This window comes from Notamacropus eugenii, chromosome 6, assembly GCF_028372415.1.
Source record: "Notamacropus eugenii isolate mMacEug1 chromosome 6, mMacEug1.pri_v2, whole genome shotgun sequence".
NCBI classification, from domain to species: domain Eukaryota; kingdom Metazoa; phylum Chordata; class Mammalia; order Diprotodontia; family Macropodidae; genus Notamacropus; species Notamacropus eugenii.
The window spans coordinates 205,852,938-205,879,281 of NC_092877.1; the positions used below are offsets into that span (position 1 = coordinate 205,852,938).

The 26,344-nt window shown below is 40.1% G+C and overlaps 1 pseudogene; it reads left to right on the forward strand.

Annotated features, from left to right (window-relative positions):
- Positions 1–18,010: 18,010 nt before the first annotated feature.
- LOC140512613 (HIG1 domain family member 1A, mitochondrial pseudogene) lies at positions 18,011–25,254 on the forward strand (annotated as a pseudogene).
- The last annotated feature ends 1,090 nt before the right edge of the window (positions 25,255–26,344 follow it).

The following is a 26,344-nucleotide window of genomic DNA, read 5'->3' on the forward strand; positions in this document are numbered from 1 at the left end:
TTTCAGTTGTGTCCAACTCTTCATGACCTCACTTGGGGTTTTCTTGGCAAAGAAACTGGAGTAGTTTGCCATTTCCTTCTCTCGCTCATTTTATAGATGAGGAAAATGATGCAAACAGGGTTAAGTGACTTACACAGACCTACATAGCTGGTAGGTATCTGAGGTTAAATTTGAACTCAGGTCTCACTGACACCAGGACTAGGATTCTATCCACTTTAGTTGCCCCTTTTAAGGTTTACAAGAGAACTTTCCTTACCTCAGTCCTCTGAAGTAAGTCATAGGATCATAGATCCACATCTGAAAGGGACTTCAGAGGCTAAATAGTCCATTTAAAAAAGGAAAAACTAAGGTCTGAGGAAGTTAAGCTCAAGGTCACATCATCAGTAAGTTAAGGAGCATTCAAACCCAGTACTGACTTTCCATCAGTCTTTCAGCTAGGGTGTATAGAGTCAGGAATACCAGAGTTTAAATCGGACCTCAGGCAAGTCACTTAACCTCTATTTGCCTCAGTTTCCTCATCTGTAAAATGAGTATAATAATAGCACCTACACCCCAGGATTATTGTGAGGATCAAATGAGATATTTGTAAAAGTGCTTACTTAGCACAGGGACTGCCCCATGGTAGGTACTGTATAAATGTTGGCTGTTATTACTATTAAACTACTGTGAGATATGCAAAATCTGCTCCCTGCTTTTTGGAAAAATCACCAGGGTTTAAGGTGGGGCAATGCTGGTGTTTCCAAGCACTTCTAGAGGGCCTTGAGTCAGCCTCATTCCTGGATAAAGGTAGGAGGAAAAATGCTGGTTTGTCTGGGAGAATAGGAGCTGTGTGTGGTTTTGGTTTGGGGCAAAGGAGTTCAGGGAGGCACTGACGTTTGTCAGATTAGGCCTATCCCTGCTGCAGCTCGTGACACCCTTACCAGGAACCTGGGAATTCGTGCAAAGGTTAAACCAGTCTTTCTGTGTGGCTAGTCTCTTCTCACAGTTCCTTCAAGAGTAGGGAAAGAGTTCTTATGGGTCACATAAAGGAAGATGCTCTCCTGAGCATTTCTCGCATACTCTTGCACAGACATTGAACTGTATACTGCAGTAGAAAGAATACTGGCTCTAGAGGGGCCTACCTCTGGTCATCTGTGTGACCTTGGGCAAGTCACTTCCCCCTAGGCCTCAGTTTCTCCTCTCTGTAAAATAAGAGGGTTGGATTAGACAACTCTAATGAGGTCTCTAACCCCAAGCACAAGATGTTAGCTCTAGAAATAGAAGAGACTTCTGAGGCCATTTAGACCAATCCCCATCATTTTACAAATGAGGAAACTGAGGACCCGGAGGTGAAATGACTTGCCCAAGGTCACACAGCTCTAACATGTAAGAAGTGAAATTTTAACCCGGATTCTTTGACTCCAGGGTCAGTGTCCTTTCTGCTGTTCCAATATTTGTGGCTGGACTTCATTTGCTTATTTTTACTATGTAACATTTAACCTGGGGATTTAAACACCATTCCCCTGCTTTTTATTCTATGAAAGTCCTTCTATGCTGACTTAGTGTGGCATGGAGGTGGCCAATTTGACATAGTGGACAGAATTTTGGACTTAGAATCAGGAAGAAAAACCTGGGTTTAAATCCCACCTTTTTGACTTAGAATGACCCTGGGCAAGCTACTTAGTATCCTTAAGCCTCAATTTTTTCACCTGTAAAATGGGCATTACAATATTTGAAGTACTTATATCTTGAAAGTATCTGAGGCTCAGGTGAGATAATATATGTAAATTAAAGAACTGCTAAACTTCAAAGTGTTATGTAAAGTCAGTTGTTATTCTTATTGAAGGATGTCTCCCGTAACAGAAACCAAATGGCAGAACCTACCAAGATTTAAACTTTGAGTGCTTGCCTGTTTAATGGATTGAGAACCAGCCTAGATAAGTTTAAGAAAAGCTCATTGCCTGAGGATTGATTACCAGGGCATGAATGTCAGGGGTAACTGTAACTTACAAAGATTCTCTTTTAAGTCACAAAAGGGTTGTGGCCCATATTAGTGGACTAGTACACTAATAAAATCATAGATGTCAAAAATATAGAAGGAAGTCCTACGGTTTTTACAATATAGGTAAATATCATTTAGGGCATACTACAGATAGGAACTCCATTCATCCAATAGGAGAGCAGCTAGCCACTTGCTGAAATTATGACTCTGCATGTTAAAAGTGAATTCATGAAAATAAAACTTAAAACCTTTAATTTACAGAGAGGCCCAAGAGGTACAAGGGAGTGGGGAAATAAAAGAAGTAATGAACTACTCAAATGATATGAATTAGCCATGTATTCTAAGATCATCATGACCTTTTGGGCTTGCCTGAACAATCCAGGAAATTGTGAGGTTGTCTCAACACTCAGAAGTTACCTTTGTCCCAGAAACCGTGCTCTGATTCATCAGAGCCACAATAAGTACCTTCAGCAAAGGGGAGTCTACCACAGGTCTCTGCTCCACTCCCATCCCTGCTATGCACTGTGAAAAAGGAGGGGGGCAGAGGAGAGAAAGAAGAATTCCGAACCCTTAGGAACTGGTTTTGGTACATGTTATTTCACCTGATGAACAGAAGTTCCTGAACAACAGGGACTATTTCATTTTTTAGTTTGTATCATCAGTACCTGGAACATAATCAGGACTTAATAAATATCGGTTGGTTGACTGATGACTGAAGACCTCTCCAACAGCCCCCTGAGAACAAAGACACTGCAGGTAGTGTTGATGATTATGTGTGACTACAGAATGGCCCCTAGTCATGTGGTTGAGCCTGTGCTGGTTTACATAATTTTATCAATTGCCCGGATGAAGGCATGAATGGAATGCTTCATCAAAGTTTCTGATGACAAGAAGTTAAGACGTATAGCTAACATGTTGGGTGACAGATCTTCACCAGACAGAATTTTTGGTTGAATCTAACAAGATGAAATTTACTAGAGATAAATGCAAAATCATATTTGGGTCCAAAAAATCAACTGTATAAACCCAATACAGGAGATGTGTGACTTAATAGCTGTTCATCTGAAAGAACATCTGGGAGCTTCATGGACTACAAAGAGATTAGGAGTCAACAAAGTGATATGACGACCAAAAAGTTAATATGATCTCAAGGAATATTAAGGGAGACAATGTCTTCAGTACTAGGGAAGTAATAAGAGTTCCATTCTCCTCTGCCCTGATCAGAACATATGTGAAGTAGTTTTCAGTTCTACACTTTAGGAAATGCATTGATAAGCTGAAAAGTGTTCAGAGGAGAATGAACAGGATGGTGAATGCCATATGTGCATCAATTCACAGAACTAGGGATAGTTAGCCAAAGAAGAAAAGACAATGTGGCCATGCTTGCTGCTATCGGGGATGGAGTGCTGGGCCTGGGGTCAGAAGACTTATCTTCCTGAGTTCAAATCTGACCTCGGATCATTACTAGCTGTGTGACCCTGAGCATGTCCCTTAACCTTGTTTGCCTCAGTTTCCTCATCTGTAAAATGAGCTGAAGAAGGAAATGGAAAACTAGTCCAATATCTTTGTCAAGGTGTCCCCAAAATGGCGTCATGAAGAGTCAGACACAACTCAACAGCAACAATGTATGGAAGAAGGATTGTCCTTATTCTGATAAACAGACCTAGGAACAATGGATAAAAATTCCAGAAAGACAGGTTTAGACTTGATTTCAGGAAAAACTTCCTAAAAATTACAACTATCCAGAAGTAGAGTAAACCGCCTTGAGAGGTAGGGGGTTTTCCCTCACTGGAGGGCTTTAAGCAAAGGTTTGGTGAGCGTTCACTGAGTATGTTGTAGTGGGAATTCTTATAGAGGTATGAGTGGAACTAGACAGTACTTGAGGTGCCTTCCAGTTTTGAAATTAGGAAATTCAATCGTCTCCTCCATGCACCAAAAGCATCTCACTATTTGTCTTTCCAACCTCCACCTCCCTTTCTGACCAGCTACACCACCTCATGGATCCCATTTCTCTTGTCCCCAAGCAGCAATCTGTATGCCAAAGAGAGGACTGGTTAGGAAGTTCAGTCCTTAACCTTATTATCTTAATGTGTTGGTTTTTTTGTTCATCCTTCTTTCTCCAGAGGGCCAATGACATTAGGAGGATGATATTTTGATCTACACGTGAATTGGATTTAAGTTGCAGAGCTGAGCAAAGTTTTCAGCCTTGCTCTCTCCTCCAGAGTTACCCAAGTCCAGTGTAGGACATAGGACAAGATGGCTGGTGATGGCCCCAGATGCAGTGGGAGACCCTGGCTTTTCTAAATTAAGGCCTGAAGTAATGCCCATTCATTAATGTATGTGTTAATGCATGGTGCCTATAGAAGTCATTGGTCGTGTATTTTTTGACCATTACTCTCCGCCATTCTTCTGTTAAGGTCTATCCAGGCTCAGCTTCGTATGGCTCTGAGGACATTCCCATTTTTTCCCTTGCCTTAAACCCCCAAGTCATATATAGATTGAGAGTAACCCCATTTCAGCACTCATGGGGCCAGAGTAATGAAATTTTAATTGGCTTTAGATACACTAATATTGGTGCTCTTTTTATTAGGAAAAGGGAAAATAGGTCTTGGCTGAACTGGTAAGTCCCTGAGGGGTATGTGTGGAGAAGGGAGGGTTATGGTTATCCAAAAGGGGAACTTGGAAGTCCCAGATGTGAAAGGGGATATTAATGTCAAAAAATAGTGCTATAGAGGTTATTTCAGAAAAACCACAGGTCAGAAATATAGGCAGGAGGATTAAATAAATGAGGTTAGGGGCAAAAATAGCCTCTCTTGGATCTTGGTCCTACACTGTGTCTCAGGAAAGAGATAGACTAACTCCAAAAATTATTTGGTAAAATTACATGGATTCTGGTACATTAGGGTCTGAGTAGATAAGAGATGATTATAAGCTCCTTGAGGATAGGGACTGTCTTGTTTCCTCTTTTGTTACCACCATCACCAAGCACCAAGCTTGATAGCATGAGCTCAGAGATCTAAAACTTGAAGGTCTTTTTTTTTTTTGGAGGGGGAAAGGCAAGGCAATTGGGGTTAAGTGACTTGCCCAAAGTCACACAGCTAGTAAGGGTGTCAAGTGTCTGAAGTCAGATTTGAACTCAGGTCCTCCTGACTCTAGGGCCAGTACTCTACTCACTGTATCACCTAGCTGTCCCTTGAAGGGCTCTCAAAAGCCATCTAGTCAACCCCTTTATTTTATAGATTAGGAAAATGAGGCACAGGATAAATGACTTACCCATGGTCACAAAGGTAGTATCAGATATAGAATTTGAACCTTGGTTCTCTGACTGTACCACACAGACAATTAAAAAATGCTTATGGAATTGTCATTTCAATCTTGAAACGGGTAGAGCTGGGGTACAATTTGAAAGGACTTGGTTTCCTTAGTAACTATAAGCTTAGCCTGCCTCAGACTTTACTCCTTCAATAACCAAAAGAAGGCTAGACTCTGGGTAAGAAAAGACTTGGACTTGAATTCAGTCTCTGATAATTGCTAGCTGTGTGCACAAGGGCAGAGTCACTTCACCTTTCTCAAACTCAGTTTTCTTATCTGTAAAATGGGGATAATAACATATTACCTAGCTTCCATCATTTCTGTGAAGAAAAGAAACCTTCACAGAAATCTGTGTGAAATGAAAATAGATGCCACGGAATTGTCAGTTATTATTACCAGAAGAATGTCAAGAGAATCCCAATCTGTACTGAGGATGGAAGGTGAAATAGAAAATGGAACTCAAGCCAATTGTGAAAATGTATTTCTATGTAGTTAAAGTGAACGACAAGATTATAGACCACAGACTAAAAGCTAGAGGGACTTCATTTTACAGATAAGGAAACTGAGGTCCATGAAGTGTCCAAGTCACATAAGTATTTAGTAGCAGAGTCAGAAATGGAATTAAAATTGACTGACTTCAAGTCTAATGGGTCCAAATCCAGCCACACTTCCTAGCTGTGTGACCCTAGGCAAGTCACTTAACCTTTGCATATCCCAGGTTCCTTAACTATAAAGTGAGGATAACAATATCACTTATCTCCTAGGGTTATTGGGAAAATCAAATGCAATAATGTTTGTAAAGCACTTCACATAGTGTCCGGCACACAGTAAGTGTTTATTAAATGTTTGCTTCCTTCCTTTTCCCATTATTCCTTACCACCTCTCCCATACCACTCTGCCTGAATTTGTAATTACATAGTGTAACATTACATTACATTACATCCATAACATTACATACACATACACACACACACACACACACACACACACACACACACACACCAGAGAAGCTCAGGTTCCCTGAGCGACTGTCCAAAGAACATTTTCCCCAGAATGAATCAGCACCAACCTCTAAAACATGACCTGCATTCCAAGTCTAAGACCTTCCTCTTACACTCAATGTCTGGTCCTCCTGACCCAGAAAGGAATTGTATAAAAAAAAATCCACTAGGTTTAACTAGGTTTGGGTACCCCTGATCTTCCCTGAATATCCCCCTCATAGTGTATTTCCCCCAATAAAACTTGCTTACTTTCCTCTCTCTATTAAACCCCCTCTCCTGCCACGTTCTGTCTTGTACTGCCTGTTCCTTGTATCATTTCCTGAGATCCTGAATTTCACACAAACTGTATTAAGATACCTATGACTATGGTTTGTGTCCTAAGACACAATGCAATGCAATGTGCAATGCAGTGAAATCATTTTTTGCACCTTGCATATGATTCTGCAGAGGTCAGAATATGAAGAGGGAGAACCTCCAGAAGCTGGAGGGAGATCATGATAAGTCACATTTTGGTAGCACTCTAAATTTTACAAAGCAGTTTCCCCACAATGACCACTATGGTTCATTCTTTGTTCTCAAAGAAAACCAATGACATCACAGTGTTGGGGGTCAAAGTACATTGTGTCCAACTGTGGTTGATCAATTGAGCTCAGAAGGCTCTACCACTGGTGGAGCACAGATAATCCATTTGAACATTTGGGATGGAGATGTCTCTGGATTTGTGTATCTCACATTTCCTTTGCCTGTATCCTCCATCAATGACTATATGAAGCAGATGGGAGATGTAGCATTATCCCCATTTTTCCAGGGGAGAAAAGTGAAGGTCAGAGAGGTTAGGTGACTTGGTCACACAGCTAGTAAGTGCCAGTGATGGGATTTTGAACCAGATTTTGAACCTGATTCAAATTCGACCATTTTCCCTCAAATTACATGGTCTTTAGAGACAGAGTAATTCCAGAGGATATATATCCAAGGATACATATGGTCTTCAGACCTATCGATTGATTCCCCCTCAGTGATATTTTTCGTTGTGTTGTGTGAGTGGTTGTTGTGGCTTGTCCTGCTTTCTTGAAGAAGGCCATGACGTCAGGGAGAGGATGATATGACTTGCAATTGACTCTGATTTGAGTGAGGGAGGGCTATGGAAAGACACCTGGCTCACTTTCTTCTCCAGAGTCATCTGGGTCCAGTGGCCAGATACTCATCAAGATGACTGGAGAAGGCCCAGGATGCAATGGGAGACCTTGCCTCTTTTAAGCTAAGGTCTTTTCAGCTTTTCTCTCTTTGAGTGAGGCAACACCCATTCAGTGAATAGGCCTCTTTAAGAAGCAAGTCAAGGGATGGCCCCTTTAATAAAAAAAAAAAATCAACCCGGGAGGGGAAGATCCTCAGGATTGGTGGCCAAGAGAAACAGTTACTATTTACATTCACTCTGAGCCAGGAGGATCTGGAAGCCCTAGGATTAATGAGATTTTAGGGCTGGAATAAAATGTCTGGAACCAGCAAAGTTACCATAGAAAGCACCAGTTGATCTCTGATACCCATTCATTTCATCTGACATCTTGGAACAAGTCTATGCCTTCACAGAAAATCTTAGTTGCAGGGACAGGTGGACGGAAACTAGTAATCTCCAAGACTTTCAGACTTATATACATTCACCTCAAATTCTTCCATCTATAGTTACATTTGAAATAAGTAATTATCTTTCTTTTTATTCCCTTCCACCTTCCCCCCCCCCCCAAGATCCTTAAGTTGTCAAAAAGGTATCTGTACCTTGAGATTTGCTCTTGTATTACTAGGGATGGAGGGGAGGAAAGAGACCTTGGATGTGTCTCCTCTCTGTTAGGAGTATACCTATCCTGTCTCTCAATAGAATGAAGCCTTGCCTCCCCTACCATCTCTTTATCTCCTGAGAGGCTAAATCTTCCCACAGTCCTCACTTTCCAAGCATTCTAGAATTAGCAATAAAATAATAAAGAAGAAATGAGGAGATTACGTGACTTAAAGGGATAGGTTTCTTATTAAGGCTAATTATTATTATAGATCTGAATATTTTGATTCTATTTATCAAAAAGGTATCAAACATCTCTTGTGTATACAGTTGGGTGAGGAGGTAGGGAAATTGTTTTTTAAAGATTAGTTAAGGATCACTGGAAAAGAACTCAGAGGTTATCTAGTACAAACCAGAATCTCTTCTACAACATGCTCAGCAAAGCATTTTCTTTCATGGTCTTCTCGAAGATCAGCACTGATGGGAAAGCAGCACTTTGTGAATAGCTATAGTTGTTAGCAAGTTGTTCCTTACATACAGGGGGAACCGACCACCCTCTGCAACTTCTACGATTCCTGATTCTGCCCCCCAGAACAAAACAAAATTCAGATAACCCCTCTGCCATGTGACATCTATCTCGCCCTCCCCACCTGAATTTTTCTCTTATCCAAATCAAACATTCACAGTTTTTTCAACCATCTTCAGTCCTCTCCCCAACCTGGTGACCATTATTTGGACATACCCAAATTCATCAATAACTTTCATAAAATGGGAAAAACAGAATTCAGTTCAAGAAGTGTTTTTTCATAAAAGCCTACAAAGTGTCTAGGCATCTAGGTGGCTCAGTGGTTAGAACACTGGGCCTGGAGTCAAGAAAATCTGAGTTCAAATTAGACCTCAGATATGCTGTGTGACCCTGAGCAAGTCACCTAACCTCTGTTTGCCTTAATCTATTCAAGAAGGAAATTTCAAACCACTTTGGTATTTTTGCCAAGAAAATCCCAAAAGTTAGACTGAAAAGTTGCCTGAAAAACAACAAAACAGTCTCTTACATTATTCTTGAGATACAAGGAAAAAAAAATATCAGTACCTATCCTCAAAGAATATATATTCTTGGGGGTAGAGGAACAACATCTAAAGAGGAATATAAATCTAAAATACATACAAATCAAATACAAAGTGATTTGGGCAGGAGCCCTAACAACTGGGAAGGTCAGGAAATGTTCCCTGTAGGAAGCGGACATTTGAATTGAGTGGCCTTGAGGTTGGGAAGGAAGAGCATTGTAGGCTTGAGAAAAACCTGGACAAAGGAACAGGGACAGGAGATATAGTATCTTCAGCTGAGAATGGCAAATAGGCCATTTTGCCTGGAACATAAAGCATATAAAGGACTTTGAATGACAAGCAGAGGCACTTGTGTTTTATCCTAGAGACAAAAAGGGGCCAGTGAAACTTCTTATGCAGGGGAATGACGTGGTCAAGTGTGTGCTTTAAGAATGCCAGCTTGGCAGCTGTGTAGAAGATGTATTGGAGAGAAGGAGAGATGAGGTAGAGAGACCCATTAGAGGCTATTGCAATAGTCCAGGTGACAACTGATTATTTGGGTACCCGGAAAGAGCAGAACAGATGCGTGAGATATCATAGAGTTAGAATGGAACAGATATGGCAGCTGGTTGGTCATCAAGCAGGGGAAGAAAGAAGAGGAATTAAAGATGATTATGGGTTTCAAACCTGGATGAGTAGGCACCTGGTGATAGAAAACTGGAGTTAAGAAGAAAGGTCCAGGTTGCATATGCAGATTAAAATGATTAAATTTTAATTAAATTATGAAATTAAATTATTAAAATTATTTTTGTAGAACTGATAACCAAGCCCATAGGAATTGATGACATCAGCAAGAAATAGACAGGGAAGCATAGAGGATAAGATTAGTCCCTGAGAGTTGATAAGATCACCAACAGATAAGGATAACCCTTGGAAGTTGATAAGATCACCAAGAGATAGGGATAATCCATGGGAGTTGATAAGATCACCAAGAGATAAGGAGTTGATGAACCATGCAAGTTGGTGAAGTCAAACAGGGATAACAGAGAATGGAGTGGAGGGCCCAAGAGAGTTGAAGTCATCAAGAGAGAATTCATGGACAAAGAGTAAAGGGCTCAGGACAGAGTACTCTAAGCATACACACTCAAAAGGTCAAGATATTGATCATGATCCAGTGAAAGAAACTGAAAAGGATCATAACTTTAGAGTTCAAAGTAATCTAGAGAAGTCATGTTGTCCAACCCCTCATTTGACATAGGAGGAGACTGAGACCCCAGAGAGGTTAATGACTTGCCCAAGGTCACACATGGAAAAATACAAATCACTTCTGGGCACAAAGGCCTGGTGTGCTCACTCTGTCCCTCTTTCTCTCTCCACTAAGAGGATCTTCTCAGCCCTGGATCTATACATATGAACTAGATTCAGTTCTGGGAAAGCCTGACCCCTTAAAAAGGGGAAAAAATAGGCTCTTTTTCTCACACTCTAGCTCTTCACACACTCCCACTCCAGAACCCTGAGGAAATATAATGCTTAAGTTTTATCTTATGTTGAGGGAAGGGGTTCTTAATATTTTTTTTGTGTGCCATGCACCCTTTTAGTCTTGTAAAGACTAGGGACACCTTCTATGAATAATGTTCTTAAGTGCATAAAAATAAAATACACGGGATTATGAAAGAAACGAATTACAATAAGATACAATTACCAAAATATTTTAAAGACATGTTCAGGGATCCCAGCTTAAAAAATCCCTGGTAGGTTCTTCCCAAAGGGAAAATATAGAAAAGTCTTTGGTATGCAATATATATATATCAGGTCTGAGATAGCAATGTATTTTACATATATATATATATAAAAGAAAAGGCAATTATGTGGTACAATGTGCCAGCCCTGGAGTCAAGGAGGACCTGCTTTCAAATATAGCTTTAGACTCTTCCTAGCTGTGTGACCCTGGGTAAGTCACTTAAGCCTGTCTTCCTCAGTTCCTCATCCATAAAATGAGCTGGAAAAGGAAATGGCAAATGAGTCCAATACCTTTGCCAAGAAAACCCCAAATGGCATCACAAAGATTTGGACATGACTGAGAATGCCTCAATAACACTAATATGTAAAAGAAATGTTTAGCATACACAGGAGCCACAAACACAAGTTGACATACAAAATTAAACATGCAGTAGCAATTTAACACCTTTTTGTTAGACCTATATGCACATCAGCTACTCAGATAATTTTTTTTGTTCAGTCATTTCAGCCATGAAAAATAAATAAATAATAAATAAGAATAATAAATCTTCCTGACCCCAAATCCCAGCACTCTATCCACTGTGTCATGTAGCTGCTCTAGTAGTTGAATGCTAAACAACTAGAACTGTGTGCATATATTTGAAGGGGACTAAGCTATAAATCTATGTGAATTATGTTCATAAATTAATTCAAGTGTCAAAAAGGAAGGAAACAGACACTGTTCCAGATGTGTTCAGATCAATCAAAATATAGTGTGACTGTTCTCTCTCTCATTTTGGACCCTCTTCCTCTTTTAATTTAGCCCAGGCTTCCATTGACCTTACTGCTGGCCACACCCCACTTCTCACATATTGATTCATCTTTCAGCCTACTGGGAGACACAATTTTTTCACTTAAACTGTTGTCTCCCATTCTATATTTGTGCAGAATCCCCTTGTTTAGGAAGCTTCTAGGAGTTTCATCAACAGAAGTAACAGAAGTTACTCAAGCAATGGTGACAGTGATATAGTGTCAGTTTGGGGACTATCTAGCCTTCTTCACGTTGCTATTGACAATACTTCTTTCTCTTTCTATTGTCCAAGAGCAAAGACCTGTCTGCAAATTGGTTTACTCTAGAGGCTAGGCCTCTGTGGAAGATGAGAAGTCTGGATGTATAAAAATAATCCATCTCTCTTCTTGCAAAGACCCCTAAACCATTCCAGAAGCATTTAGCAAATTGTCCTAAGAATGGGACTGCATACTAGCCGAAGACTTTGAATAAGCTATCCTAGTTCCTTAGGTTTCATACAATGGGGATTTACAAATATCTTACAGTTATTCCTTCCACATTATGACTTTCCCCATCACTCTTTTAATCTACCATGGGTCAGCATAAGAAATGGGAGGTTTTATGGAGTTTTCTAGCAGCCTCAGATTACACACAAAGGCCAAGAGACAACACAAAAAAAGTTTAGAAACTCAGAAATGCATAAAATATATGTATAGGATTGTACAATATCAATATATTTTATCTTTCAATACTATAACAATTCAGACACATTCTCTGATATGAAGGGCCAAAATTTCTTACATGGATTTTCCAGATAGTGGGGGTGCCATACCCCTAACCCTCATGATGTGGAAGGGATACTGTAATTCTCTCTCTTGAAGGTCTGCCCAGGGTTCAAAACAAAGGATTCCAGGATCTCACTATAAGCAGCTGGTAATATTCTTTGGGGAAGCAGACCAAGATGGAGTGGAGGGAATCAGCTGTCCCTTTAAAAAGGCACTGTAATGTAGTGGAAAGAACACTTACTGCTAAGCCAAAGCATCTGAGTGCAATTTTCAGCTTTGCCAGATACCAACTATTGGAACTTGGGCAAGTCACCTCACCCTGTGAGCCTCAGGTTTTTTTCAGTAAAATGACAAGAATGCTTGAAATGTCTACCTCCTAGAATGTTCACTCAACAAACAATAGTGCCAACTATGTGCAAGACATTTGGGATACAAAGACAGAAATGAAATAGTCCCTATTCTCAAGGGGCTTACATTCTGATGGCTAGTGTGACACATCAGGGAAAGGGCTGGCCTGGGAATTAAAATTCTTCCTCAGATAGTTGCTAACTGTGTGACTCTGGGAAAGTCACTTTACCTCTATGAGTCTCAATTTCTTCATATGTCAAATGGGAATAGGAAGGAATAGCACTTACCTCACAGGGTTATTGTGAAGATTGAGTGAGATAATGTATATAAAGCGCTTTATAAACTTTAAAGTATTATGCAAATGCCCCATTGCCTCTAAAAACAAAACAAAAAAAGAACCATGTAAATGTCAGCTATTATTTTTCTGCTTGGAGACTCAAAATGAGATAATGCCTGGAAGTTAAGATGACCCACAGAGAGCTCATAGACAGAGAAAAATAGACAGTCCAGGATTGAGTTCTTGGGTGTACACATACAAAAGATTATAGTTTTCTTCGAGAACAAGGAACAAACACAACCTGTGAGTGAGCAGCAGCCCCTCTCCTCCTCCCCTCCCATGTTCTACTCTCTCCTCTCTTCCTTTACCCAGAGGAAGGTACACTTCCATGGCCAAAGGCTGCCTTTCCTCCTTTGGATTTATTGGCTAAATTTCTTGCTCAAAGACCTAGCCTTAAGCCCAATTCACTCTGAAACTCTGTTGTCACAGGACAACAGGTCCCCACCCACCTAGCAGAGAGTGAATGTAATTACTAAACAGTAACTGTTTCTCTTTTACTCAGGAACCTTGAGGGTCTTCCCTTCCCATTTTGACTTTTTGTTATTATTATTTTTTTATTAAAAGGGGCCATCCCTTGACTAAGTACTTAAAGAGGTTTATTCATTAATGGGTGTATCTCACTCAAAGTGGGAATGTGATAAGACCTTAGCCTAAAATGGCCAAGATCCCATATTGCATCCTGGGCCATCTCCAGTTGTACTGATTAATATCAGGTCACTGGACCCAGATGGCTCTGGAGGAGAAAGTGAGGATGGTGATCTTGCACAGCCCTCCCTCATTCAAATCAAAGTCAACTGCAAGTCATGTCATCATCTTGATGTCATGGTCCTCTTCAAGAATGAAGAACAAACACTCAACTACAGTATTGATGATTCAGCAAAGGAGACTGAAAAGGATCATAGATTTAGAGAAGTCATCTCGTCCAGTCCCTCCTTTTACATAGGAGACTGAGGCCCCAGAAAGGTTAGTGACTTTTCTAATTCACACATTTAAAAATAAATGTGTGGGTGTCCCAAAGGACTTAGTGCATTTTTAACGTTTAATAACTTTAGAAATGCAAATGGTACAAACTTAGAGGTCTCTCTGAAGAACTTTGGAATTTACCATTCTGGAGAACAATCTGGAACTATGCCCAAAGGGCTACAAAAATGTGCATACCCTTTGAGCTAGCAATATCACATCTAGGACTGTATCCTAAAGAGATCATAAAAATGGGAAAGGGCCCTACATATACTAAAATATTTATAGCAGCTCTCTTTTTGGTGGCCAAACACTGGAAATCAAAGGAATGTCCATCAATTGGGGAATGGCTGAACAAGCTGTGGTACATGAATGTAATAGAATGGTACTGTGCTGTAAGAAATGATGAACAGGAAGACTTCAGAAAGTCCTGGAAGGACCTATATGAACTGATGCTGAAGTGAAAGGAGCAGAACCAGGAGAATTTTGTACACAGTAACAACCACAGTGGGCAAGGAATTTTTCTGGTAGACTTAGTCCTTCATAGTAATGCAAGGACCTAAAAAATTCCCAATGGACTCTTGAGGCAAAACGCCTTCCACACCCAGAGAAACAACTATGGAATTGAATCGTAGAATGAAGCAGACCATTTTCTCTTGTGTTATGTTTTGTTCTGTTTTGTTTTGTTTTATGATTTCTCCCATTCATTTTAATTCTTCTATGCAATATGACTAAGGTGAAGATGTATTTAATAAGAATGTATATGTAGGACCTATATAAGAGGGAAGGAAGGGAAACATTTAATTTATATGGCAGTTATTGTAGAAAACTGAAAACAAATTTTAAAAAAGGTAAAAAAAAAAAGAAGAACTTTGGAATTGATTGTGAGACATAGGAGACACTGGCACAGGACTGCCCCGCATGGAGTGCCCACATCAAAGAAGCCTCTGTGGTCTAATAGCAAATTGAAATTTCAGTAGCTCAAATGAAATGTAAGATGTGCACATTTAGAGCCATCTCCACTCCAAAGGTTCACATGGACTATTTGTGCCCAACCAGTGGAAAAGCCTTCCAAGTTCATATTGGTTTGATCAGTCACAATCGGACACACTGTACCTCAACTCCAACATTATGATGTCATTTTGATCCTCAAGAACAAAGAACAACAGCCAGCCAGTGACAAGTTGTCCCATCTTTTACAAATTAAAATAAATTTGTGATTTAAAATTTATAAAACCAAATGTAAAAGATATTTAGGGAATTTTTTAAGGAAATCTAAGGAAATTTTTCAAAGGAAATTTAAGGAAATTATTTTTTTTTTGGTGAGTTTGTAGCATTTGTACCTCTGAAGTTGTGAAAGCTTAAAACTGCACTAAGATTTTTGGGACACCCTGTATATGTGAAACACTTTGCAAACATATGTTCAATCTGTAAAGCATTATTTTTCCCTCAGTGTCTAAATGGATGTTTGAAGGCTGTGGCCTGATCCAAAAGACAGATAAGATCAGACAGTGAAATCTGTGTTAAGGAAGAGAGGAATAAGAGGTAGGTTTGGATAGGTAGAGTGTGGCTAATTCTATGACAGCCTTCATCTAGTTGGGGAAATGAAATTAGCAACCATGAAAATTATTTGAAAAATCTGGAGTGGTGGAAAGAGCCTGCCTCTGGAGGGAGAAGATCTATGTGAAATGCTTGCTACCTGTGTGACCTTGGACAGTCCCTTAAGTTTCCTGTACCTCACTCTCACCATTTGTATTGTCCATACGGTCTCTGAGATCCTTTCAGGATCTAGATTTATGATCTAATGATATTAAATACTACACTGTATGGTCCTGATTATAAATACAAAGATGACCAGAGGAGGAAGAAATTAATATAAGCTACCAAAGTCAGAGACTTATAGGGTTCTTTCCAGAGGTAAAGCTTTCATAGAAGGTCTTAAAGGGCTTGGGACAATGGATAATATTTGGATAGGCAGAGGAGATGAGAAGAAATTTCCAAAGGGCAAGGGGAGTTAATATACTATGGTGAGAAGAAGCAAATATGTAGGTAACAAAATGGATATGGGCTTGATTGGAGTGATGGTGGTGTTCATCCTTCATTTTCAGAGAATCAGGAGTGCTGTATTGGCTTTTGTAAGTTGAATTTAAGTGAGGCGGAGTTACACAAAGTCAACAACCTCACTCTGTCTTCCAGAGTCATTGAAGTCCAGTGGCAAAAAAGTCAGGATGACTGGTGATAGCCTGGGATGCAACAGATGACTTTAGTCCCTTTGATGCCTGACCAAGCACTGCAAAGCGTCTCCTTCAGCCACTTTCATAGTCGTTAAAACAAATTATTCTCATCTGCCCATCCCACCCAGGGGAGTCTTCACATGCTTGGGGTAGACATCCCCCTAACTCACCTATGGGTTTCAAGCCTGTGGGTTGCCCTTAATCCAGTTTGACCCATCTGCCAAGATGATTTGCCAGGTGTGTCTGCCGTGCATGCTACAGCTTTTTGGAGCTATAAGTGAGAGTTGGGTGACAGGTGGGTGAGTAGCCCTAAAGAAGACTCAACAAGCTCTCTCACTAGAGGTTCTGGTCCTTCTTGAACACCCCATACACTCTAGAAGATTAGAAGGTAAAGTCTAAATCAAGGAAAAAAAGGAATAAGAGGTAACTTTGGATAGGTAGGGCACAGCCAACTCCTAAAGGGCCTTAAAACCAAAGGGAAATCTGGGGGAAATAAGAACACTTTAAAACTGACTCATCCATCCTGAGTCAAATGGGAAGGGTTATATAGTTTATGATACTGCTGTGGCAACCTTCACAGCAGGCAACCCTCCCCACCCAGCTATCACAACCCCTTTCACATGAACAAACAGCTGGTAAAACATGACTTGACAGGGAGATTTTAGATCTTAGTTTTATGCTCAAAGCATAGTCTAACTCCTCTCATAGAATATTAGCATCAAGTCCTGAAGTCAATGACCACTCTCATAAAATGTGAGCTGGTGGAGTAAATTATGCTAATTTCATTCTAAAGACAGAGTCCTTTTTGTATTAGCTGGTGTGACTGACCAATGGGGACTAATGTTTCAGGCCTGCTCCAACGACAAGGCACTCTGTTATACTGGTGTTCTTCAAGCCAAAACTACTGACACATCCAAAGCTTTCCCATTCCTTACTCATTTCCCCTACAATATGTCCCCACCCCACTTCTTCCTACCTCACTAACTACTCATTCTAATTATTCTTCAAAGCTTGATTCAAGTTCCAGTCCTTTTATAAAGCCTTTCCTGAGTATTCCCTAATCTAATCATTTTTCCCCTTCCTACTTCTTGGGAGCCATCGGATTATAGAACCATAGATTTAGTGAAGGGAGGAACCTTAAAAGTCATCTAGTCTAGGGATTCTTTACCTGGGATCCATGGAGCCACAAGGAGTCTATAGATAGATTTCAGAAGGTCTGTGAACTTGGAGGAGGGAAGAAATTACATCTTTCTCTTCACTAACCTCTAACTAGAATTTAGCATTCTTTAATTGTTTAATTTTGGAGAAGGGATCTAGAGGCTTCACCAAAGCTGCCAAAGGTGTCCATGATGTCAAAAAGGTAAAAACCTATATTCTAAACTAGGTTAGATGAAAAAAATTAAAAGCCTATTAAATTCAACCTGTTTTTAAAAACTCTATTAGTATTATTGTTGTCATTCATCCTTCAGGACCAAAGACATTAGGAGAGTGGCACCTTGACTAGCAAGTGAATTGGATTGAAGTGAGGCAGAGCTGTGCAAAGTCACCAGCCTCACTCTCTCCTCCACAGTCATCAAAGTCCAGTGGCAAGACTAGGTCAAAATGATGGCCTCCAGATGCAGTGGGAGACCACGGCCTTTTTAAGCTAAAGTCTTTCCCAGGTCTCAGTTTGTCTGAGGCAATGGTCATTCAGTAATTAAAGGCTAAGTAAGAATTGAGGCAAAAAAAAAAAAAATGGCCTAGTTTGCCTTCACAAAAGAAACAGTCGGGGAGGGGAAAACCCTCAGAACTAAAAAATAAAAGACACAAACCTCTAAAGAACCGTTAAAAATCTATCTTCTAACCTTTAGAACTGAAGAATGCCGAGGAGACTAAGGGAATCCCCCAAAGTCATAGTAAGTACCAGAGCCAAGGGCCTCGCCTCCAGCCTCAGGCCTTCTGCCTTTTACTTTGTATTAATTTTCCCCAGATTATCAAAACCCCTTGAGTCAATGAGTTTCCTGGTCCTTCTTGGTCTAGGAGCCTACTTTGGCACTCCAAGTTCTAAGATCTGCTGCACCTGCATCCTAATCACTGATGCCACTATGGTATCAGTTCGAGCAGTCCCCATTTTTCCTCCCACACCCTATGTCTACACTCTTCAGATAACAAGAATGTATTTTCTAGGCTTTATTCTCAAAAGAACATGTAAATTCAGAAATAATTCATTAAGGTAAAGGAAAACACTGTACAACAGGGGAAAAAGAGCTTTTCAGTAAGAAGTCTTGGGTTCAAAATCTACCTCTGACAAATGGTTGATAAACAGCAAGTGAGTCAACTTCCCTCGGATGCAGTTTTCTCAACTTTAAAAACAGAGGCCTACATGGCTTTCCAAGTCCCTTTCAGTGTTACTACTACGATCTGATAGGATAGTGGGAGTACCCATAAAAGGAATGTCAGTCTCGGGTCAAATTGTACCTAAGTTTTCCAGACCTTCACTAAAATTTCCCAAGCCTCATACGTTTCACAATTTTCTCTGGACCACAGCTTTGAGCTTCCTCATATTCCCAAAAGCGAATGAGAGAAACAGCATCTTTCCTCCTAGATCACCCTTTGCCTATTTGAGGATTCACCCACCAGAGCTCCCTTGTTCAAGAACATAGGTCACCGTCTGTCAATGCTAAACTCATTCTCAGGGTTTGTTGGTGTTTTACTCACATAACTGTGAAACCTCTTAGCTAATCGGCCTCCCCTCCCCCTGACCAAAGGACAAGCAAGGACATACCAACAGGTAAACAAGCTAGGATTTCCATCACCTCAAAAATCAAAATAATTCAACTTGACAAACAAGTCTGCCCCAAAATTCACAAACAGACATCCCTTTCTTCAGCCACCTAAAGTACACCTTTTGGCACGTTGCTCTAGTGCATCTTGTCTTCCAATTTTTTAATATAATAATACTTCATGTTTATATGAGGTCATAGAATTATAGATTTAGAGTGGGAAGGGACCATAATACTCTATGGTCTAAAAAGTGGTAAACATACATTTATTTTTATGTATGTTGGTATTAGTACCCAAGTTCGACCCTATGCACCTTAAGTTCGATTGAGTTAAAGTTCTTGGGGACCTCAAGGGTCATTGAGTCCAACCCTATCTTTTTAGAGATGAGGAAACTGAGCCCAGAAAGTTTAAGAAACTTGCCCTATGTCACACAGGCAGTAAGTGGTAGAAGAACGAGATCCCAGACTCCTAGATTCTAAATTCAGTACCCTTTCCACTGTACCACTCTGCCTCAATCTACACCTCTTATAATCCTCAAACTGACTAGCAGGTACCCTAATAATTCCTTGTTGAAATAAGGCAAGCTCTTTCGCCTAAGAATACAACATTCATTGGACTTGGATTTAGGACCTCCTGAGTCAGTGTCTCATCTTTGACCTTGGGCTAATCTTTGAATCTTTCTGAGTCTCATTTTGCTTCGAAGATAGTGTGAAAAGAACACTGGTTCCACTATCAGAGAACCTGGGCTCAAATCCTACTTGTGTGACCTGTGGCAAAGTCTCTTAACTTCCCTGGGCCTCAGTTTCCTCAGTTGTAAAATTATGAACTAGGTGATCTACAGATTCTTTTTGATTCTAGATCAATGATCATTTTCTGGTCAGGACACCAGCAATTGATAAAGAATCCACAAATATGCATTGTGTACTCATTATATTGTCTAATACTGTACTTTGGGCTTACTCTGGAATTTAATCAGAGTTCACAAATGCCTAACACTCTGAGATGGACACATCAAAGCAGATACTGATGCAGCAGAACAACCACAGGAGATTAGCCATACAAAGAGATGGTACAAAGTAACAGACTGTGATTTTTTTTTTTTAAATCTGGCCCATTCAGCTACCTTTTGCTTCCGTGTTTTGTTTTGTGTGTGTTATTTTATTCGTACCAGCGACACTGAATTTGTGGGAGCAGGGAATGAGGGATGTGAAGAAAGATGGAAGGAATAGGTTCGGGGAAGGGATGATGGGAACATTTAAAATGTTAATGGAGTCCAGGGAAAGGAAGAAAGGAATTGGGATTTCCTGAAGTCAATAGGTGTTGGAGGATGAAGAGACAGCAGAGGAAAAGGAGAACAGAAATGAAAAGATTCCAGAAAATTCGAAGCCATGAACAAAAATCCTCAAAAAAATCTTTCTAAAAAATAAGGAATGGATGGCAGTGAGAAGAGGTGAAAAGGAAAGGAAAGAAACAAGCATTTACCAGGTTCCCACCATGGTGAAGGTAGGTGGCACAGTGGATAGAGTGTCAAGCCTGGAATCTGGAAAATCTGAGTTCAAATTCAACTTGAGACAGTGACTAGCTGCAAGTCACTTAACCCCATTTGCCTCAGTTTCCTCATCTGTAAAATGAGCTGGAGAAGGAAATAGCAAACCACTCCAGTATCTTTGCCAAGAAAAATGCGATCATAAGAATTGGACATGACTGAACAACAACAAATAGCTATCTGGACTGATAGTTCAAGAAAAATGTGTGCGTTTAGTTACAGTTTTAATTTACACAGCTACACTCACAAGTTTACACTTGTCATTTCAAAGCCAGCTGTTAAATCAAGTAAGAACTTTGGCTTTGATTCATGGTACTGTTTGAGCTGTCTCATCAATTTCACAGCTCTGATCCCTCACTAACATCGGACCACGCCAGATAACACATGAATTCAAAGCAATGACATTCAGTTCAAACAGAATGGCAATGAAATAACAAGGAGTTGGATCAAGAATTCAAGTCTCTGAACACTCATTACCGGAAAACTGCTCCTCACTGACTCCTCAACCCAGTGGGAGGGGGACACATTAGTACAATCATGGAACTGTGTTATAGACTAGCATACAAAGCAGTTTCTACTTAAATATCCTCCTTCCCATCTCCAAGTCAGTAATCTTGAGAGATCTGACTTCTCAGAACACTACTCAGAGAAAACTCTAGCCTCCTCCTAGCAGAGCAGTCAAGAGAACACCGTTGATATCTCAAAATCAGAAGGCAAAAATCTGGCCATATTTCTTTCCATCACCTCAGCTATATTAGTGCCAACAAACTATCATGATACCTTTTTTGGACAACCTCCAGAAGAATCATATAATCTTTTTTAAACTGTGTGCTGGCAGTACATCCACCCCATCAGAATATTGCTGGATTCTATCATCTTGATTGGGGAGTTCACATACAAGCTCCCGGGAGGTATAATCCAAATAAAAATTTCCCCAATAAGTATGGCTTTCTTCTCTCCCAAGCACTGCGGGAAGATAAGAGTCTATTCACAGATCCACACCTTTATTGATGGTTATCATTAAATAAAAATGTGCTTTAATTTTTTCTTTCCTTCCTTCTTTCCTTCCTTTCTTCTTTTTGGAGTCAATCAGGGCTAAGTGACTTGCCCAAGTGTCTGAGTATTTGATATAGTAGCTAGTAAGCTAGTAAGTATCTGAGACTGGATTTAAACTCAAGTCCTCCTAACTCCAGGGCTGCCCCTGAATTTCTTTAAGTATATTTGAATTCCAATGCTTGGATTCTCTCCCTCCTCTTGTCCACCTCCCGACTTTTCTGACTTTCTTCAAGGCCCAGCCAAAATCTCACCATCTATAAGAAGCCTCTCCCAGTCTGCCTTAATCTTAATGGCTTCCCTCTGAAGCTATCCCCGATTTATCCTTTATGTCTATCTTGTTTGTACATAGCTTTCATGTTGTTCCCCTTCCCCACCTCCCAAGAGCAAGAACTGGTTTTTGTCTTTCCTTGTGTCCCCGGCACTTAGCATAGTGCCTAGCACACAACAGGCCTTAATAATTTCCTGAATGACAGGATTTCACAAGCCTTGTATTTCACATCAGGGAGTTAGTCTTGGAGAATACTAGCTCTCAATAACTGGTTGAATTGCTTATATAATCTTTCCAACACTGTGTTAACACCCCAAATGTTAATTCCTCTAATAAAAGCATTAGTTGGATCTTACTTTAACAATTAGCCTTGAAAATAAAAGTATGACCAGAAGCCTAATCTCAGCCTTGCTAATTATTTCTCTATACTACACTCCAAGGTCTATTGTTCTTCTATTTAGTTGTTAGGTAGATTATATATTTAACCTTCCTGGGCCTCAGCTACTTCAACTGTAACCACTCAAAAGGTTGGACTTGGTCTCTACAGTTGCGTATACCACTAATGTTCTAGAATTCTACTGTTGCCTGCTGGTTATCGATGGTCACAGGTGCTTCCTAAGTGAAGTTACACTGAATGAACACAAGGAAGAAGGCTTTTCTTTCTCCTTTTACAGATGTGAAGCATTTGATTTTGAGGATGACACAATCTAGAGTGCAGAAGGGAAATCTATAACATTCAATCAGAAGCATTCTTTGAGTGGAGGGAGTATGTGGGAGGGATAAAGGGAGAGAGCCAAAACCACAAAGCTCCTCTGATTGCAAATGTCAAGCTGAGACATTGTTTTGGATTCATAGCCATTACACCACCTTGTCAGAGCTGGAGGGTCTCCTCCCACCCCCAACCATGTGTGGCATGAGTTTTTTACTATGACAATAGCAGAGGAAAAAACTCCTCCCAGTTCACATTTGTCACCCTAGGTATGATCCAGAAGCAACCTATCCAGTTCTGGCTCTGTGGGCTGCCCAGGGCCATTTGTAACCTAGTTATTTAGACATTCTTCTATTTAACGGGTGGCTTGTTCAAGCCCCCAGAGGCCTGAGGGGCTGGGAGAGGCAAAGCATGCTCGGGACTCTGAGCCTCCTCCTGAGCGCCTGAGGTCCAGGTTGGTGGCAAAGCAGAAGCTGGTGGCAGCTTGTGGGAGATGGATTTGCTTCATCTCATTCTGAAGGCTCTTGAACCAGCTACAATGTCAGCAGACAATGACGTTTCCCTCTCCACTTATGATGAGACTTCCAGATCAAAACTTGCCCGAAAAGCTAAAGAGGCACCATTTGTCCCGATTGGAATAGCAGGCTTTGCAGCTATGGTTGCATACAGATTATACAAACTGCAGAGCAGAGGGAACATTAAATGTCTGTCCACCTGGTTCACATGCCTGTGGGAACCCAAGGCTTTGTAGCAGGAGCAATGACCGTTGGTATGTTGTACTCCATGTATTGGGAAAACTGGGCAAAACCCAGACATTAGGAGGAAAGATGCTATCTTCATGCTGATGTTTTAGAACTAGATACCTCACACTGAGGTTATTTGTTTATGTTTAAAAATAAATCATTTAGCGATATGTGGTTTTAAAAAGCAGCACATGTAAGACAACCAATCATGATATTTTAAAGACTGGCTTTTTTTCATGGAAGCTTTAGTTTCCCAGGTGATTCAAGGTATACTAATTGGTATGCAAGGGTTAAGTAGGGGAGCTAAGTTAGTACAAAAGGAACTGTCATACTTGGGTAATAAATTATATTCATATTCCTCAAATTTCAAAAACTGACTAAAAAATTAGCTCCTATTGCTTTTAGATGGGGCATATTTTGGGATGTGATATGGGAAGCTGCTTTAACAATTCAGGAAGTGCTTTCTTCCTTATTTTGTAGAATGGTGGAAACTTCAGTGTCTAGGGCTGCCTGGCTTTGACTAGGGCCAAAAGAACATCTGTAAGAAAAACATGAAATAAAATATTGTAGCAAGAGTCTTATTCCCTACCTTCCCCATAGACAACTTATTTGTATTTGAGATGAGCCTTGAACAGCTGTTAACCAGGTGACTTAACACAGTAGTATTTATTATAAAGTTAGTAAAAGACGAGAATAGCAGAAATTGCATGGCTTAGTTATATTTTTGCTGCTACCATACTGAAATTGTTTTTTAAATGCCATCTGTTTTATATATATTTGAAGTGCTTATTCAGCAGTAAAGAGAGAGAACTATGAAAATGTGTGCAGTATTGTGTTTTCTCTAAGAGTCATGTCCAACTGAAAAATATTACTGTCCTTTAGATGGAATGGTTTATCATTTTATGGGCAGACTAATGTGAGCATTCTCCTTAAACAAATGTTGACATTTAAGTAATGCTTTGTTACACTTATGGAATTCTAATGTTTAAGATAAATTTACATTCCATGGTAATAACATGGTATATTATTAAATAAAATGAACACACCAAAAAAAAAAAAAAAAAAAAAAAAGCATGTTCTGGGCTTGTCCTTTCATGTTGTGAAGATTCAGAAAAACTCCAAAGGCCCTACCAGTCCACAGACTCCTCCACCTCCCAATGCTGACCTAACACCTACCACACTGTCCCCACAGGGAGAAAAACTCATAACCCTGTAACAAACATGCGTAGTCAAGCAAAAAAGATTCCCCCATTGGTCATGGCCAAAATCATGTATCTCATTCTGCATCACATGTGTCTGCAGGTGGGTAGCATTCTTCATCATTGGTCCTCCTCTGGAATAATGGTTGCTCTATGCATTGATTAGAGTTCTTAAGTCCTTAAAATTATTTTTTACAGTGTTATTATTATAGTATAAATTATTTTTCTGGTTCTGTTCCTTACACCCTGCATCAGTTTATGTGACTTTTAAGTCTTCTCTGAAAACATCCCCTTTATCATTTGTAAAAAAAACAATAGTATTCCATTACCTTTATATATCATATATTGTCTACTCATTCCCTTTTTAATGGGCACCCGCTTAGAGGCAGCCAGGTAGAACAGTGGATAAAGCAAGATGAGAAGTCAGAAAGATTTGAGTTTAAATCTAATCTCAGGGAGGCAGAGTCAAGATGGCAAGTAGGAAGAATAAGTATAGCAAGCGTCACCACATCAAACTCCTCCAAACAGACCCCCAAAATACAACTGCCTGAATTCTGATGGGGAAATCCAAGAATATATCATGAGTTATTACTCCCACCCAGTTCAGCAAAGGGAAACAGAGAGGTCTATGGATGGGAGTGGAGGGGAGAAAGAGTTTTGCCAGGAGCTCTCTGCACAGAGCATTTCAGCGAAGGGAGAAAGAGGGGTCTTGCAGCTGGTCAAGAGGACCTTGTGTGTCAAAATGTAGGAATAGGTGCCAACTGGCATCTTTGTCACATATTACTCAGTTCTAGCTCATAGATATAAGTAGACTGAGGAAGAGACCTGCACCTAGGAGTGGCGTTCTGGGATGAAAATCAAGGAATGTACCCTGTATACTGAGCAAGGAGTAAATTCAGAAGCAAGCAGCAACTGTGTGGTTCAGACCTCAGAAGTGAAATTAAATCTAAATTAAAACTTTTGGCCTAATCTGAAGCCTGCAGAGGAATAACTAGGGCAGGAATCCTAGTTCAAAGAGGAGATTACAGTTTTGTCCCTCTGAACCAGCAGAGCTCCCTAGCTAGTTGATGGTGACTAAGTGAAGCAACAATCTACCATTGTTCTGACCCAAATCCAGGCCAGGAACCTGTAGAACTTGCGGGGAGGAGGAGGGGCGTGAGAGACATGAGATTTTACCTTGAATCACACCGCTTTGGGAACGCTAAAAGCCTGCAGGTGAAAGCCTGGAATAACATGGGAAGATCTGTGTGAACTGATGGAGAGTGAAGTGAAAAAAAAAAAACCAGGAAACAATTTATACAATGATAACAATACTGTAAAGACAAAATCAGAGGATCAACATAATGACCAACCATGATTCTACAGGACTCACCGTGAAACATGCGATACATGCTGATAAAGAGGAGAAAATCTCAGAAGTAAGAATGAGTCTCAGATATAGAGATCTCTATCCATATGTTGAAAGAGATTCATTTAGACAGGGCCTATGCAGACATTTCTTTTGCCTAACTATAAATGCAGGCAACATTTTAAACAAATTCTTAATTGGGGTAGGAGGGGAAGAGGGCAGATTTTTGCTGATTGAACAAATAAAGTTTAATTTTAAAAATCAGTCTAATCTCAGATAATTATTAGTTGTATAACTGTGTGTAATTCATTTTACCCCTGTCTGTTTCAGTTTCCTCATCTGTAAAATGGAAATAATAATAGCGCCTAGCACTCAGGGTTCTTGTGAGGATAGAGTTAGATAATATTTGTAAATTGTTTTGCAAATCTTA